The sequence below is a fragment of the Mesoplodon bidens genome (assembly GCF_964165515.1).
Source record: "Mesoplodon bidens genome assembly, contig: HAP1_SCAFFOLD_451, whole genome shotgun sequence".
Classification (NCBI taxonomy): domain Eukaryota; kingdom Metazoa; phylum Chordata; class Mammalia; order Artiodactyla; family Ziphiidae; genus Mesoplodon; species Mesoplodon bidens.
Genome location: NW_027671878.1, coordinates 122325 through 139916, shown reverse-complemented (window position 1 = coordinate 139916; position 17592 = coordinate 122325). Strand labels below are relative to the sequence as shown.

The window sequence follows — 17592 nt, the reverse complement described above, 5'->3', positions numbered from 1 at the left end:
GTTTTGATTTGCATTTCTCTAATGATTAATGATGTTGAGCATTCCTTCATGTGTTTGTTGGCAGTCTGTATATCTTCTTTGGAGAAATGCCTATTTAAGTCTTCTGCCCATTTTTGGATTGGGTTGTTTGTTTTTTTGCTATTGAGCTGCATGAGCTGTTTATAAATTTTGGAGATTAATCCTTTGTCAGTTGCTTCATTTGCAAATATTTTCTCCCATTCTGAGGGTTGTCTTTTGGTCTTGTTTATGGTTTCCTTTGCTGTGCAAAAGCTTTTAAGTTTCATTAGGTCCCATTTGTTTATCTTTGTTTTTATTTCCATTTCTCTAGGAGGTGGGTCCAAAAGGATCTTGCTGTGATTTATGTCATAGAGTGTTCTACCTATGTTTTCCTCTAAGAGTTTGATAGTTTCTGGCCTTACATTTAAGTCTTTAATCCATTTTGAGCTTATTTTTGTGTATGGTGTTAGGGAATGATCTAATCTCAAACTTTTACATGTTGCTGTCCAGTTTTCCCAGCACCACTTATTGAAGAGGCTGTCCTTTCTCCACTGTACATTCCTGCCTCCTTTATCAAATATAAGTTGGCCATATGTGCGTGGGTTTATCTCTGGGCTTTCTATCCTGATCCACTGATCTATCTTTCTGTTTTTATGCCAGTACCACACTGTCTTGATTACTGTAGCTTTGTAGTATAGTCTGAAGTCAGGGAGCCTGATTCCTCCAGCTCCATTTTTCGTTCTCAAGATTGCTTTGGCTATTCGGGGTCTTTTGTTTTTCCAAACAAATTTTGAAATTTTTTGTTCTAGTTCTGTGAAAAATGCCAGTGGTAGTTTGATAGGGATTGCATTGAATCTGTAGATTGCTTTGGGTAGTAGAGTCATTTTCACAATATTGATTCTTCCAATCCAGGAGCATGGTATATCTCTCCATCTATTTGTATCATCTTTAATTTCTTTCATCAGTGTCTTATAATTTTCTGCATACAGGTCTTTTGTCTCCTTAGGTAGGTTTATTCCTAGATATTTTATTCTTTTTGTTGCAATGGTAAATGGGAGTGTTTTCTTGATTTCATTTTCAGATTTTTCATCATTAGTGTACAGGAATGCCAGAGATTTCTGTACATTAACTTTGTATCCTGCTACTTTACCAAATTCATTGATTAGTTCTAGTAGTTTTTCGGTAGCATCTTTAGGATTCTCTATGTATAGTATCATGTCATCTGCAAACAGTGACAGCTTTACTTCTTCTTTCCCAATTTGGATTCCTTTTATTTCCTTTTCTTCTCTGATTGCTGTGGCTAAAACTTCCAAAACTATGTTGAATAAGAGTGGTGAGAGTGGGCAGCCTTGTCTTGTTCCTGATCTTAGTGGAAATGGTTTCAGTTTTTCACCATTGAGGAAAATGTTGGCTGTGGGTTTGTCATATATGGCCTTTATGATGTTGAGGAAAGTTCCCTCTATGCCTACTTTCTGCAGGGTTTTTATCATAAATGGGTGTTGAATTTTGTCGAAAGCTTTCTCTGCATCTATTGAGATGATCATATGGTTTTTCTCCTTCAACTTGTTAATATGGTGTATCACATTGATTGATTTGCGTATATTGAAGAATCCTTGCATTCCTGGAATAAACCCCACTTGATCATGGTGTATGATCCTTTTAATGTGCTCTTGGATTCTGTTTGCTAGTATTTTGTTGAGGATTTTTGCATCTATGTTCATCAGTGATATTGGCCTGTAGTTTTCTTTCTTTGTGACATCCTTGCCTGGTTTTGGTATCAAGGTGATGGTGGCCTCGTAGAATGAGTTTGGGAGTGTTCCTTCCTCTGATATTGTTTGGAAGAGTTTGAGAAGTATGGGTGTTAGCTCTTCTCTAAATGTTTGATAGAATTCGCCTGTGAAGCCATCTGGTCCTGGGCTTTTGTTTGATGGAAGATTTTTAATCACAGTTTCAATTTCAGTGCTTGTGATTGGTCTATTCATATTTTCTATTTCTTCCTGAGTCAGTCTTGGCAGGTTGTGCATTTCTAAGAATTTGTCCATCTCTTCCAGGTTGTCCATTTTATGGGCATAGAGTTGCTTGTAGTAATCTCTCATGATCTTTTGTATTTCTGCAGTGTCAGTTGTTACTTCTCCTTTTTCATTTCTAATTCTATTGATTTGAGTCTTCTCCCTTCTTTTCTTGATGAGTCTGGCTAATGGTTTATCAATTTTGTTTATCTTCTCAAAGAACCAGCTTTTAGTTTTATTGATCTTTGCTATCGTTTCCTTCATTTCTTTTTCATTTATTTCTGATCTGATTTTTATGATTTCTTTCCTTCTGCTAACTTTGGGGTGTTTTTGTTCTTCTTTCTCTAATTGCTTTAGGTGCAAGGTTAGGTTGTTTATTCAAGATGTTTCCTGTTTCTTAAGGTGGGATTGTATTGCTATAAACTTCCCTCTTAGAACTGCTTTTGCTGCATCCCATAGGTTTTGGGTCGTCGTGTCTCCATTGTCATTTGTTTCTAGGTATTTTTTAATTTCCTCTTTGATTTCTTCAGTGATCACTTCGTTATTAAGTAGTGTATTGTTTAGCCTCCATGTGTTTGTATTTTTTACAGCTCTTTTCCTGTAATTGATATCTAGTCTCATAGCATTGTGGTCAGAAAAGACACTTGATACAATTTCAATTTTCTTAAATTTACCAAGGCTTGATTTGTGACCCAAGATATGATCTATCCTGGAGAATGTTCCATGAGCACTTGAGAAAAATGTGTATTCTGTTGTTTTTGGATGGAATGTCCTATAAATATCAATTAAGTCCATCTTGTTTAATGTATCATTTAACGCTTGTGTTTCCTTATTTATTTTCATTTTGGAAGATCTGTCCATTGGTGAAAGTGGGGTGTTAAAGTCCCCTACTATGATTGTGTTACTGTCGATTTCTCCTTTTACGGCTGTTAGTATTTGCCTTATGTATTGAGGTGCTCCTATGTTTGGTGCATAAATATTTACAATTGTTATATCTTCTTCTTGGATCGATCCCTTGATCATTATGTAGTGTCCTTCTTTGTCTCTTCTAGTAGTCTTTATTTTAAAGTCTATTTTGTCTGATATGAGAATTGCTACTCCAGCTTTCTTTTGGTTTCCATTTGCATGGAATATCTTTTTCCATCCCCTTACTTTCAGTCTGTATGTGTCTCTAGGTCTGAAGTGGGTCTCTTGTAGACAGCATATATATGGGTCTTGTTTTTGTATCCATTCAGCCAATCTGTGTCTTTTGGTGGGAGCATTTAGTCCATTTACATTTAAGGTAATTATCGATATGTATGTTCCTATTCCCATTTTCTTAATTGTTTTGGGTTCGTTATTATAGGTCTTTTCCTTCTGTTGTGTTTCTTGCCTAGAGAAGTTCCTTTAGCATTTGTTGTAAAGCTGGTTTGGTGGTGCTGAACTCTCTCAGCTTTTGCTTGTCTGTAAACGTTTTAATTTCTCCATCAAATCTGAATGAGATCCTTGCTGGGTAGAGTAATCTTGGTTGCAGGTTTCTCTCCTTCATCACTTTAATTATGTCCTGCCACTCCCTTCTGGCTTGTAGAGTTTCTGCTGAGAGATCAGCTGTTATCCTGATGGGGATTCCCTTGTGTGTTATTTGTTGTTTTTGCCTTGCTGCTTTTAATATGATTTCTTTGTGTTTAATTTTTGACAGTTTGATTAATATGTGTCTTGGCGTATTTCTCCTTGGATTTATTCTGTATGGGACTCTCTGTGCTTCCTGGACTTGATTAACTATTTCCTTTCCCATATTAGGGAAGTTTTCAACTATAATCTCTTCAAATATTTTCTCAGTCCCTTTCTTTTTCTCTTCTTCTTCTGGAACCCCTATAATTCGAATGTTGGTGCGTTTAATGTTGTCCCAGAGGTCTCTGAGACTCTCCTCTGTTCTTTTCAGTCTTTTTTCTTTATTTTGCTCTGCAGCAGTTATTTCCACTATTTTATCTTCCACCTCACTTATCCGTTCTTCTGCCTCAGTTATTCTGCTATTGATCCCATCTAGAGTATTTTTTATTTCATGTATTGTGTTTTTAATCGATGCTTGATTCATCTTTAGTTCTTCTAGGTCCTTGTTAACTGTTTCTTGCATTTTGTCTATTCTATTTCCAAGATTTTGGATCTGGGAAATAGAATCTTGGATCATCTTTACCATCATTATTCTGAATTCTTTTTCAGGTAGACTGCCTATTACGTCTTCATTTGTTAGGTCTGGTGGGTTTTTATCTTGTTCCTTCTCCTGCTGTGTGTTTTTCTGTCTTCTCATTTTGCTTATGTTACTGTGTTTGGGGTCTCCTTTTTGCAGGCTACAGGTTCGTAGTTCCCGTTGTTTTTGGTGTCTGTCCCCAGTGGCTAAGGTTGGTTTAGTGGGTTGTGTAGGCTTCCTGGTGGAAGGTACTAGTGCCTGTGTTCTGGTGAATGAGGCTGGATCTTGTCTTTCTGGTGGGCAGGTCCACGTCTGGTGGTGTGTTTTGGGGTGTCTGCGGACTTTTTATGATTTTAGGCCACCTCTCTGCTAATGGGTGGCGTTGTGTTTCTGTCTTGCTAGTTGTTTGGCATAGGGTGTCCAGCACTGTAGCTTGCTGGTCGTTGAGTGAAGCTGGGTGCTGGTGTTGAGATGGAGATCTCTGGAAGATTTTTGCCGTTTGATATTATGTGGAGCTGGGAGGTCTCTTGTGGACCAGTGTCCTGAAGTTGGCTCTCCCACCTCAGAGGCACAGCACTGACTCCTGGCTCCTCAATTTGGGATGATTTGTTGTCTATTCATGTATTCCACAGATGCAGGGTACATCAAGTTGATTGTGGAGCTTTAATCCGCTGCTTCTGAGGCTGCTGGGAGAGGTTTCCCTTTCTCTTCTTTGTTCTCACAGCTCCTGGGTCTCAGCTTTGGATTTGGCCCCGCCTCTGCGTGTAGGTCGCCGGAGGGCGTCTGTTCTTCGCTCAGACAGGACAGGGTTAAAGGAGCAGCCTCTTCGGGGACTCTGGCTCACTCAGGCCGGGCGGGAGGGAGGGGCACGGAGTGCGGGGCGAGCCTGCAGTGGCAGAGTTCGGCGTGACGTTGCACCAGCCCGAGGCGCGCCGTGCGTTCTCCCAGGGAAGCCGCCCCTGGATCCCGGGACCCCGGCAGTGGCGGGCTGCACAGGCTCCCGGAAGGGCGGTGTGGACAGTGACCTGCGCTCGCACACAGGCTTCTTGGCGGCGGCAGCAGCAGCCCCAGCGTCCCACGCCCGTCACTGGGCTCCGCGCTCTCAGTCGTGACTCGCGCCCGTCTGTGGAGCCCCTTTAAGCAGCGCTCTTAATCCCCTCTCCTCGCGCACCAGGAAACCAAGAGGGAAGAAAAAGTCTCTTGCCTCTTCGGCAGCTCCAGAGTTTTCCCGGACTCCCTGCCGGCTAGCTGTGGCACATTAGCCCCCTTCAGGCTGAGTTCTCGCCGCCAGCCCCAGTCCTTTCCCTGCGCTCTGACCGAAGCCCGAGCCTCAGCTTCCAGCGCCGCCCGCCCTGGCGGGCGAGCAGAGAAGCCTCTCGGGCGGGTGAGTGCCGCTCGGCACCGATCCTCTGTGCGGGAATCTCTCCGCTTTGCCCTACCCAGGTATGTGGGGAGTTTCTTGCCTTTTGGGAGGTCTGGGGTCTTCTGCCAGCATTCAGTAGGTGTTCTGTAGGAGTTGTTCCACGTGTAGCTGTATTTCTGGTGTATCCGTGGGGAGGAAGGTGATCTCCGCGTCTTACTCTTCCGCCATCTTACCCGGAAGTCCCCCAAGGAGTCTTCTGCACGGTCCTCTGAAGGTGAAGTGTGATTGTCCCCTTTTTACGAGGGACCGCAGGTTTAGGATGGAAATGCCTGCCAGGCTCACAACTCTAGTGGGAGAGAGCCCATGCCCTTAGGAGAGCTCTACCATCACCCTGTTCCTAGTAGAATTCTCCACATCAACAAAGTCGAGGCGTGCATGAAGCGCTCTCCTGGGCCCCGCGCTCCTCCCCCTTCTCCGAAGTGACCTCCCCCGGCCACGTACACTCAAGTGCTGTATGAAAGGAGACGTCAGCACAGGAGAGTGTGGCATCCACTCCTTGGCTCCTCAACTTACACCACGACCCTCTCTGACTGCAAGTCTTGAGGCCATATTACCAGGAGAATCATGGAAGAGCAAGCTGGCTAGACTCACAGAGGGGTGGGGTCAGTTGAGATAAGGCACATTTCAGTCATGATGTCGTGGACTAGCAGGCTCGCCCGTATGACTGACAGTGTGCCTTTTCGTGGCGTGGACATCGCCTTCACACCTTGCTTCCAGTATCCCTAGAAACCTAACCTGCGAGTCCATCCCCAGTTCCTCTTTATCTAAGAGCTCCGATAAGCTCATGACCCCCTGAGCGTTCACTCACATGAGAAAGCAGGAAAGAGCTTCTGCATCAGGACTCTGGGGAAGGTGTCTCCGGGCCAGTGGCTTGAGGCGCTGCCACCGTCGGAAGTTACTGTACACGCTCTGGTGGTTAGAGCAGTCCTCCTGCGAGGCATAGGGCTGGTTGGTGTCCAGGCTGCCCTCCCTGGAAGTGCCACGTGGCCATGGCCCAGAGTTCACTGGGCGAATGTTAGGGGCCATCTGGGCAGCTGGTGGTGGAGCTTGAGGAGGAAAGCCTGGGGTCCAGCCTCCCTTGCCAGCCTGAGTAACTCCAACAGCTGGAGCAGTCACAATGGTCTCCATCGCAGGGGTTGCTAAGAATATGGGTGCAGGACATGCAGCACTCCCGCTGAGGGCCCCTGGAGCGCTCCAGTTGAGGGGGCCCTGAGGAACGATAAAGGTCTGAGCCGGGGGGGCCTGCACTGGCCTCCCTTGTGACCTGACTTGTACAGTGAAGTTGCAAGCCCCAGGGGCACTGGGGCCACAGCCACCATTAGCCACCAAAGGCATCCTGGGGAAAGCTGGCAGCCACAGGCTGCTGCCAGGAGGGAATGCGGGGGTGATGAGAGGTGGCAGGTGCTGCTCCCAGGGTGGCCAGTGCTGGGCGCCAGGAATGGGTGGAGGAAAGGACACTGCCATGAAAGTAGACAAGGAGGCACCGGGGTTCATGGTGACATCCGTTCCCAGCACTGCAGATGCTGTTGAGGCAAAGGAAAGGAGTGAATGGAGGAGGAGAATGGGCAAGTGGGACTGAGGCTTTCTGCGGCATCAGAGTGTAAATCTCCATAGATGAGAGACTCTTGGACAAGGGAAACTGCAGCGTGCAAATGTCTTCAAGTGATTTTCATGCCCTGACCTCCAGTTGAGAATTATTCCACTGGTGACCCCACGCCCATCCACCAAGCTCCCTGACCCCTGCCTGCCGAGAAGAAATTGCCTCAGCAAGCACTCACTTGGAGAGCCTCCCTAAGGCACACCCTGGCACCTAAGCCTCACAGGCTGTCTCCCAAGACCTGGAGCTGTGTGGACATCTGCTCTGTGAGAAATGCCCCTCAGCCGGCGTACTAGCAGGTGGGGCCTTCTGCAAGGTAAGTTCTAGGCCCCCAAAGGCCCTTTGTGGACAGGCACTGTGTAAAATATTAGGGCCCCACCTCCTCCTCAGTCCTCCTTTTCCTGATGCTCAGTATAAATCCCCTCTTTCTTTCCTAGCCTCACAAAACAAAACAAAATGCTGGAAAATATCTCTAATGGAATCCTGATACAAACCCATGACACTGGCCCAGAAAGCACCTGCATCTCCGAACAACCCACAGCAGATACGTAACATGGGCCAGGTCCTGCCACCCCTTCCCCAGTGCCCAGAGTCACTGTCATCAGTCAGGAGTTCTGTTCCTAGGGGCTTGGCGTGGTCTGAGAAGTAGGCGCATGTCCCTTAGATTCTGTCATTTCACAGCCAGTGATGGCTGCAGAGGATTAAACAAGGGCCAGGGAATTGTCATGTTACATTGGTCGTGGGAGTATAGACTGCCTGTGGTCCTTCCCCTTCCAGCTCCCAATAACGGAGAGACAATCTGAGATGCAGGCATAAGCCAGATGCCATGGCGATCAAGTTGTCTGAAACACATCCCTGTTCAGGAGAACAAGGTACACACCACGGTGCACCTAACTCACCAGAACAGATGTCATAGGACGTTTAATAGTAACACAGAAGATCATCTTCCTGATCCTGGGCTACACTCCTTCCCCCTTTAAAAGAGGAAGCAGGCTTCATAGACATTCCACCCGAAACAACCCCACTCCACATCTGTTCCCTGTCCATGAAGGAGTGACCTGAAATAGGAACAAACTCTTCCTCTCAAGGCAGCCTGAGGGTCCACCATGAGATACTGGACAAGATGAAGTAGGTCTGAAGTACTGCCATTCCACAAAAGGAAGAACAATTCAGAGCAACTCAGGAACCTGAGCCCTCTCTTGGCTGAAGTTACTCGTAATGGTTGCCCATCCCCTGTTGAATCCAAGGCAACAGTTACCTGAACTGACAAGTGAGCTCTGGGCTGGGAGGAGTGGACGAGGTGTGGGCTGCGGCAGTTAGAGTAACCCCCTGCCTAGCTCTCGGAGAGGACACTTCACTGCAGGTGTGGCCACACACAGCCCCATTGAATAGTTTTCTCACCAAGACCATCTCTCCCCACGGCCCCCTGAGATACAGTATGCTCCTGTTCAAACCCCTTTGAAAGATATGGTGAGGCAAGCTTCAGGTGCCTGAGGAACACAATACAGCTCTAGGCTTTCCTCATGACCCTCCCTGTGTCACCACCAGGATATCACACACATCCTTACACACACGTTTCAAAGTGGCTTGTCTCCCTTCTAGAAAGAATCAGACTGTCTGCTGCCATCCTTTCTCCATAGCCAGGGCAATTCCTCTGGATCCACCTCCAACGACCCCTCCTCCCCAGGGCAGTCTCAGGTTTCTTCAGGCTCCCCAGTCTCCCCAGGTGAAATGTCCTTGTGCGTCCAGTGCTCTCTTCTCCCTCTACTTCAGTCCAACTAGGTGCCCACAGTTAAGTGTAACATGTGAACCTGAAGGATGTGAGGATGGCAGGGTCTCTGAGAACACACCCCCAGCCTATAGGCTTACCTCCTATTGAAGCCATCCTGCAGGCTTGGGCACGGACTACTGCTGCCTGGTAGCCTCAATGAGAAAAGTCAAGACCAGGAGCCAGAGAGCGACCTGCTTCAGCAAACGCTCGGGATCCAAGTCAACGAGGGACACGTTTGAAAGTAAACCGGAAAATGCGGGCTGAACCGTTCTGTGGTGGGGGAGGGGCAGAGGGCACGTGGGTCGGGGTGGGGTGGCGTGCGCTGGGGGGACATTCCACGAGGGCTCTGGCAGGTAGGCAAGAACCGGAAGTTCCTTCCACCTCCCACAGTGGCAACACAATTGGCGTGTGCCTCTTTAGGCAGTTTATAAACTGTTGTTTTGATTCACGGCACCGAGGTTGAGCATGACAGTCCCTTCCTTTCACGTCTTTATCCATCAACCTAGGTTTTTTTTTTTTTTTTTTTTTTTGCGGTACGCGGGCCTCTCACTGTTGTGGCCTCTCCCGTTGCGGAGCACAGGCTCCGGGCGCGCAGGCTCAGCGGCCATGGCTCACGGTCCCAGCTGCTCCGCGGCATGGGGGATCTTCCCAGACCGGGGCACGAACCCGTGTCCCCTGCATCAGCAGGCGGACTCTCAACCACTGCGCCACCAGGGAAGCCCTGGAGCTTTTATAATGAAGGAAAACTTGTATGATTTGCAACCAATAACTTCATACTAGAGGAATGGTGAGGCAAAATATTGTACCCAGGCACTCGAGAAAGGCAGGCTTCCTTGTTGCTTCCTCCCTTTGTTCAGTCATTCAACCAATTATTTACAAGATTCTCACTCATAATTCTGATACAGTATTTGAAGGACTCTTCTCAAGGCCACTGATACAAAAATTGCACTGTGCAAAAATTAGCCAGTCCCAATACTGCAATCACTTTTGTAATACTTCAAAATCCTACACCCCACAGACAGAGATAATCAAATTAGCCCAAATGTAACTTGGGAAGACCAGTCACAGAAGGGAGTATCTAAAAGTCCTTTGGATCATGATCTCTGACTATTCCTGCACAGAAGGTGGGGGCGGGCATTGACTACTGAGAAAAAACATCTCTGGACATGGATCACAAGCCTCAGAAGACAGTTCATCTTCCACTCAATCACGAAACATTAAAGAAACGAAGAGATACCATGTTTGTGTCTTGTGGAGTTTTCAAGTCTGCACTTGGAGGCGCTTAGTGCTGTTACATGTGAGGGGTCTTCAGAGGCATCCTGTTGAGTGAGAAATGCTCTAATCTTGCATTTGACCAGAAAGCGGATCTGATGATTGAAGTTTCTTTGGGAAGTATTACAAAGTCAGGTCAGTAAGTTGATCCCGCTACTATTTTTGTTGTTGTTGTTTTATTGTCAACTGAAATTCTGCAAGATATTATAAAAAAGGAGGGAGGGAAAATAAAATTGTTCCCATACTACCTGTTGAAATTGGCCCAGATGGTCAACTCTTTCTCAAAATTATATTTTAAAAAACCCCAAAACCGTACAAAGGAAACACCTGTGAACACGGAGAAAAAATATTCTAGTAGAATAAATGCGTTGGAAAAACTCTAGGAACGGAGTCAGGAGACAGTATCTTAAGAGTGTTTCCCAGGTCTGAAATTCTTTGCTAGCATTGTTCTTTAACGGAAACTTCAGGTGTGCTAGGAAAAAGGACCTACTGTTTTTTGAAAGGCATTAACAAGAACCAAGGAACGGCAGTCCAAAGGGCATGAAAGTACTTGCCCCAATTTGAGGCTACTGTGCTTACAGCGGAGCTCTCCAGAACTCTTTGTAGCTAAGTGCATGGGTTTCACGAGTGCAATATAAAACTCACGAGTGCACATTTCCCAAGAGCTGGTTTTAAGAAGAGACCGGGGCCTCCCTGGTGGCGCAGTGGTTGAGAGTCCGCCTGCCGATGCAGGGGATACGGGTTCGTGCCCCGGTCTGGGAGGATCCCATATGCCGCGGAGCGGCTGGGCCCGTGAGCCATGGCCGCTGGGCCTGCGCATCCGGAGCCTGTGCTCCGCAACGGGAGAGGCCACAACAGTGAGAGGCCCGCATACCGCAAAAAGAAAAAAAAAAAAAAAAAGAAGAGACCGTCACGAAGGTTCCCAGCGAGGAGCGTCGCCAGAGAAGTTCCGCAGCTTGCCCGACCCTCCATTTCTGTCCTCTCCTGCAGAGACCTCCTAGGCCCGCGCACCCCGCGCCTGCACGCCCGCGCACGCCTGTGCACGCCCACTGGGGCGGGGCTCTCGGGCACGGCGGACCGCCGTCCTCCAACAGCTCCCGGCGTCTGCTGGGGCAGTTTGCTCCGGAAGACAGGAGCGCATGCGGGAGCGCGGAGGGTGGAGCCCCAATGGCTGTCCGGCGGGGGAGGGGCCTGTCATGGCGGCCTGTAGAGTCAATTCTAGGAATCCTGAGGTAAGGGGTACGGGGACTTTTCACCCCTCAGGTGTCACCGCTCTGCACTGTTGTTCACCCTGTGGGTTATTTGTGCCCTTGTCCATGTAAGGAGACTCCCCACAATGTGGATTCACGCCCCCATAGAGCTCGATTCCCTTGAGATGTTTACCCCAGGATTATCGGCACCACTGGGGAGCCGGCTGCATGAAGGGTTCAGTGATTGCGGGGCCTACAGTGGGGGCTAAATAGTGTGTGCGAGCTATTAAACAGGTGCCGTTCTAGTCTGCGCGTTGTGAAGAGTACAAAAGCTAGAGGGAAGTTCTTGCGAGTTGAAAACCCTCATCTGGTTCCGAAGGTGTAGCTCAGGTGATTGGAAAATGAGTGAAAATGCAAGGAACACACTCATCGTTTCACTAGTGTCTTCCTTCTTATCATAAAAACATCAGTCAACACTTAGGTTCAAACTGCATTCTTTTGTCAGTGATGCGAGCAACTTTGCTGAATGTGGTAATAAACATGTATTTGTAGTCTGGTGTCAAATCATGATTGATTTGCAAGCATAGATGGGGTCTGTACATACTTAATTGGTTGGTGGGAATCTGATAGGTAGTCAAATGTGTGGGTTGGTTTTGTCTGTGGATATTTGTGTTTGAAGGGAGGTCATGCCTGTGTTTTTGTGAGAGTGTGTAAGAGTGAGCGTTGTATTTGGAGGGTGTTGAGATGTGACGCAGGCATACTCAAGGAGTTGGTGGTTAGGTGTTTGTAATTTGGTGTTTGGGGAATATGTTTACATGTGTTTTTTTCACCCATGAATTTGGGGATTTGTGTGTGTGTAATGGTGGATTTGGAAGGATTATCTGCATATGCGTAAGGGCAATGTCAGGAAAAGTAGTGGTGTATATTACTTTGGGTGTCCAGTCTGTTAATTTTGTATATTTGGGGAATGTAGGCTGATCATTTGTGTATTCAGGGCATGTTGTATGGTTATGGGGTGTTTGTGGGTGTGCATTTTCAGGAGCTGTGTATGTATATTTGGATGTGTAGAGGGCAAGTCTGTGACTATTTTATGGGGCTGGTGGATGTTGAATGTGTAGGTATGTTGTGTTTGTATGATCCTGTATTCTGCAAGATGGCAGAGTTCATTCTGTGTGAGAGGTTGGGAATATGGGGTTATGTATACGCCAGTAGCGTGGTACTGTATGTGTATTTGGAACAAAGGGCGTATAGGGTGACATTATTGTCTATTTGTAGTGTACTGGGTAATCGTGGTTCTATTTGGGACTTGTGGAGAGTTGTGTGTTAAATGAGTTTGTGTGTGTATTCAAGGGGCATGGCCACTTGGAGGAATATTTGCTGAGGCTGTGCATTTGTAATTTTCAGTAGGAGCCTCTTAGGCTTATGTATTTTGGGAAGTGAGTATATGTGTATCTGATAGAGAGGTGGGGTTCTATGTTTCTACAGGGAAGATGGACAATTGCATTTGTATGTATTAGAAATATGTGATACGGGTATTTGTTAGTACTTGCATATGTGTGAGCTGGCTCCTGATAGCTAGGGATAATTTGATATATGGAAGTTGTTTCATAAATGGTTTGCTGGAGATATTTCCATGTATCTTACTTGTGTATTCTAATCCGTGTGCGTGTCCATCATCAGGTGCATGCATTATCAGAGTTTGTTCATAAGGTATGGAGTTGTTAGGAGTATTCAAAGTGTATTTCTTTGGAGAACGCTAGGGTGTTTATCCATGTGTTTGGTAGGAGTAAGAGGTGGTCTGTCTATATATTCAGGGTGAGGGTAGAAACATATATATATACACACACACACATATACAGTTTGTATGTTGGAGTAGTGGTGGGGAGCTTGTATTCTGGAGAGGTAGCATAATGTATAGTGTTTGGGAGGGGATCCATATGTTCAGGGGTTAGGAATATTTGCATGTGTGTGTCCATAGGTGTGTGAGAATTGTGTATGTATCTTAGTAAGACTGCAGAGGTTGTCGGTGTTTTTCTGTTTTGAGTGTGTCTGAGCATTTGGGGTGTATACTCATGAGTAGTTTGTGGATGTGTGTATTTGTGATTTGTGAGTGTAGCAGGAGGCTTCGAGTCCTCTATGTGTCTATTTCAAAATGTAATGCCTGAAGAATTTAGTGGTGTTGCTTGTATGTGTGTTCTCAGTATTAGTGAGGTGGACTTATATGGACAGTTGACCCTTGAACAACATGGGTTTGAACCACACGGGTCCACTTATAGTGGATTTCTTTTTCAGTAACTACTACAGGACTACTACAGGATCCATGGATGCAGAGCCACTGCATGGAGGGTTGGCGCCCTAACCCCCAAGCTGTTCAAGGGTCAGCTGTATTTGATAAGTATAGATTATTTGTGTCTGTGTGTGTGTTTGAGTTCCTGGGGCTTCTGGGGTATGTATTCTGTGGGACGTGAGAGTTTAGTTTGTGTGTTTGGAAACCAGTAGGCTGTGTGGGTTCTGTGTGTGTGCAGGAGTCCTGCAGTCTATGTATTTTAGGGCTGTGGGATTGCATATGGGTCTTTTTTTGGGTTGCACATGAGACAGTTGTGTACTTGGTGACCCTGTGTGCTTAGGTACTCAGTGTGTACATCTGGATGGCATATTGGTTGCACATGTTTGTTTTCAGGCCCATGTTGTGTGTGTATATATAGTTGTGAGAGTGGAATGTGAATATTCAGGGTGAGTAAGGTTTCATCTGTAAAAATTTAGGTAGTAAGAGGTGGTCTGTTTGTGTATTTATTCAGGGTGAGGGTGTGTGTTCAGGAGATATATATATATATGTATATGTACAAACACAAATGTGTATGTGGTGTCCTTTTGGTTATATATCTGTGGTGGGAGTTGAGAGTTCTCCTTGGGGTGTAAGTGGATTCTGTGCACATATTCACAGGAAAAGTTATGGGATGTGCTGGAACGGGTTCATACTGTCTTGGGAGAGTCAATGGTGCATATCTCTTCCCAGCTGTGTGTTTAGTGATGTCAGGTGGGTAGCTTGAAATTGGTCCTGCTGGGAATATTTATACCATGTAGATACCATAAGTGAAGTCTTTCCCGCCTTTCTCGGAGAGCTTTTTATCAAGCACTTAGCAGCGTACCACTGATGTGCGTGTTTGGATTGTGTATGTATGAAGCAAGAATATTTGGGCATCGGTGGGTACGTATGGGACCCTCATGTGAATTGTGAGTGGGGCATCTGGGGCTATGGGCCCTTGTATATGTGCATTGACCCTGGTAATTGTGAATCATTGCATTGCTCCTATCAGGTTGGTCTGTTCTTTAGGGCCAGAGAATCCCCACAAATGTTGTTGATTCCCAGTAGAAATCATGCAGATGGATACAGGGGTGTCTGTACCTTAGGCAGGTGGACACTCCTTCAGCATTTGTGTGGTCCTAGCATCTGGGTCCCTAGAAGGGGGCGCCTGGCAGACAGATGGCCATGCAGAGCAGAACCTTCACAGGTGTGTTGTTGGCATGACAGGCAGCAATCAGAAAGTCATGGGGCTTCCTGGATAGGAGGTCAGATGACCAAGGGCTCTCCCAGGAAAACCCCCTGAGAATCAGTTGGACAGCTACAGGCGTTCCTGGCTCTTCTGTGGCACAGCGGACGTGCAAGGACACCCTCCACATGGGGTCCAGAGCCATGTGTCCCTGAGCCCAACTGCCCCAGGGTGGTGGGAACTGTTGCATATCAGGCTGGTCAACTGTATCACTAGGTCTCAACCAACCTGTCTCATGGAAACCTAAGTCCTCACGGATAGGCAGGACCTCTAGGGATCACTGAGCTGACAAGGACAGAGGTAGGGAGGCTTTGTCACTGAGGGAGAGTTGGGGACTGAGACCTGGAGAGCCTGGGGAGTCCCACTCTGAGGAGATGTGGCTCTGATGTTCCCAAACCCTTTAGACATGTTCTCTGTTCTTTTCTGAAGGCTCAAGATGCTTCTAGCAGTGGGAAGCTTATCTCAGTTTCATGTTTCTCTGATAGGATGAACTGACCCTTTTATTCACTCTTCCACATCGAGCTGCAAACCCATCAGAGGGAACCATGTGATCGTTGTAGCCACCAGCTGACCCCACAGCCACCTTGTGCCTGCCTTGGACCCACCCAAGCATTTCTGAGCCTTCTTTATGGTGAGTCTTGTGGCCTTTTCTCCCTCATTGTGACTCCTCCTGCCAATAAAACATGCTGTGAATGTTAACAAAAGGAAACCTGCACTAGAATTGGAGTCTGGAAGGCCCGTAGAGGGAGCTCTCATGCCGTGCCACTCATCATCAATTACCCCAACAGGAAGAGGTCATTTACTGACCCCAAAGAGGAAGTGCAACCACTTTACTACCCCAGCTGGAGGAGGGAAGACTTCCTTCCTGGCCAGCAACAAGAAATAGAAAATAGAAATAGCTAATAGAAAATTCCGCAGTTTAGCCAATGAGACGCCGTTGTCACCTGAAGTTTTACTTTCCTCCAGTGAACTTTCATTTTTTCCCTTGATGATGACTTTCTTTCCTTGTCCCACCCTCCTTACTATACAAGTCTTCTGGGACTTCCCTGGTGGTCCAGCAGCCAAGACTCCGCGCTTCCAATGCACGGGGCATGGGTTCGATCCCTGGTCGGGGAACTAAAATTTCCACATGCCATGTGGCATGGCCAAAAAAAAAGAAAGCCTTCCATGTTGTGTAACCCGTTGGAGTATCTCCCTTTCTATCAGATGAGATGCTGCCTGATTCATGAATCGTTTAATAAGGCCAATTTATTCAAAATTCAAAGTAAATCTTCCAATTTACTCCGTTAAATTTTGTTTTTTAATACATTGGGGGCATGCAGAGGTGGCCACTAACAGTTTAATATGTATCCGTCCAGAAATGTTCTGTATAAAAATATGTATGTGCACTTTTCTAAAATCCACTCTTATGATTGCTACTGCTAACAAGATGATTTTATGATTAAATGCTTATCTTTTTAAAAAGAAAAAGGTAAATATATTGGTGGCAGTGATGGGATCTGAAGCAAATTTCTGATAACATTTGGGACAAGGAGGAACAGGTGTGGTGCCCACAACTCCTTTGAGTTCACTTTCTTTCTTGCCATTCCTGAAGGTTGTTGGTAAGCTCCTCTTGGTTTGAGCTCCATTCTCTTTGCGTTTGTGCTCCCAATCTAACTGGCTTTCCTTTACAGGGCAGGTCAGTTTGGCTGGTAGAGGATTCTCCTTGAGGCCAAACCCCTAGCCTTTCAGATGGAAATTCCCAGGACACAGTAACATCTCTTGGTTATTGCCAGTATATTTTTTGAGTGGTCAACCATAGCCCCTAATTTTGTTCCCTGGATTCCACACTGGGCACTGCTGACAGTGTAGTCTGCACTTGCCCATCTGTTTGGAATCAGCCCCCAGTTTCCATGCTTGGAGCTGTTGGTGGTGGCTATAGTTCTCCATTTTGTTTGGAATCAGTTTGCAGTCCCCCTTCCTTGGGATTTGCCGTTTGGATCTTTTTCCTCAGTCCAAGGATCCCTGGGAATCGGTGGTGGTGCATACCAGGCCTTCTTTTGTCCAGGACATAGTAACATCTCTTTGTTACTGCTGATATATTAAGGCGCAGGTTTTTTGTGTGTTCTTTTGGGTTGACAAAGGCTAGCTAAGGAAATGAGATCCTTTATCGCCCAAGAGTTGAGAATGCCAGCTTCTGGCACACCTGCTTATTTTATATTTAAGAACTATGGTCCTGGAGGTTGTAGATATTTAGAAAGATGGAAAAATTATACTAATATTGATCTAGAATTACAGTGGTCATTGTGGGGCATGTTCCAGTTAGACAAGATTGTACATTTAAGGAAACCACTAGAGAGCAAGGGTTCACAGATTGCACAGGGAGAATGAGATGCCTGCTTTACTTGGTATGTAAAAGTTTACAGACGGTTTCAAGATTCCAAAAGAGCTTCGTTTAGAGACTTAGAACAAAAAGCTAATGAAAAATTAAAGAGACAAAAGGTACCTGAGACAAAAGACCGTAGGACGGATGTGACTGCAGACGTACCTCCTACTGTCCCCCCCTTTCCGTTGTCACCCGAGGACTCTTGTGTTACTCACTTCCGGTCTGAAATACTTCTCTATTCCAAAAAGAA

At 46.3% G+C, this 17592-nt stretch overlaps 1 protein-coding gene across 1 annotated transcript in view; it reads left to right on the top strand.

Moving 5' to 3' along the window:
• LOC308610876 (uncharacterized protein) overlaps positions 1 to 16062 on the top strand; it is a gene marked incomplete at its 5' end in the record, with an annotated part of 114920 nt that extends 98858 nt beyond the window's left edge. Inside the window, one exon of the mRNA XM_081259876.1 lies at positions 15463 to 16062. The remainder of the gene's footprint in view (positions 1 to 15462) is intronic.
• Positions 16063 to 17592: the final 1530 nt, after the last annotated feature.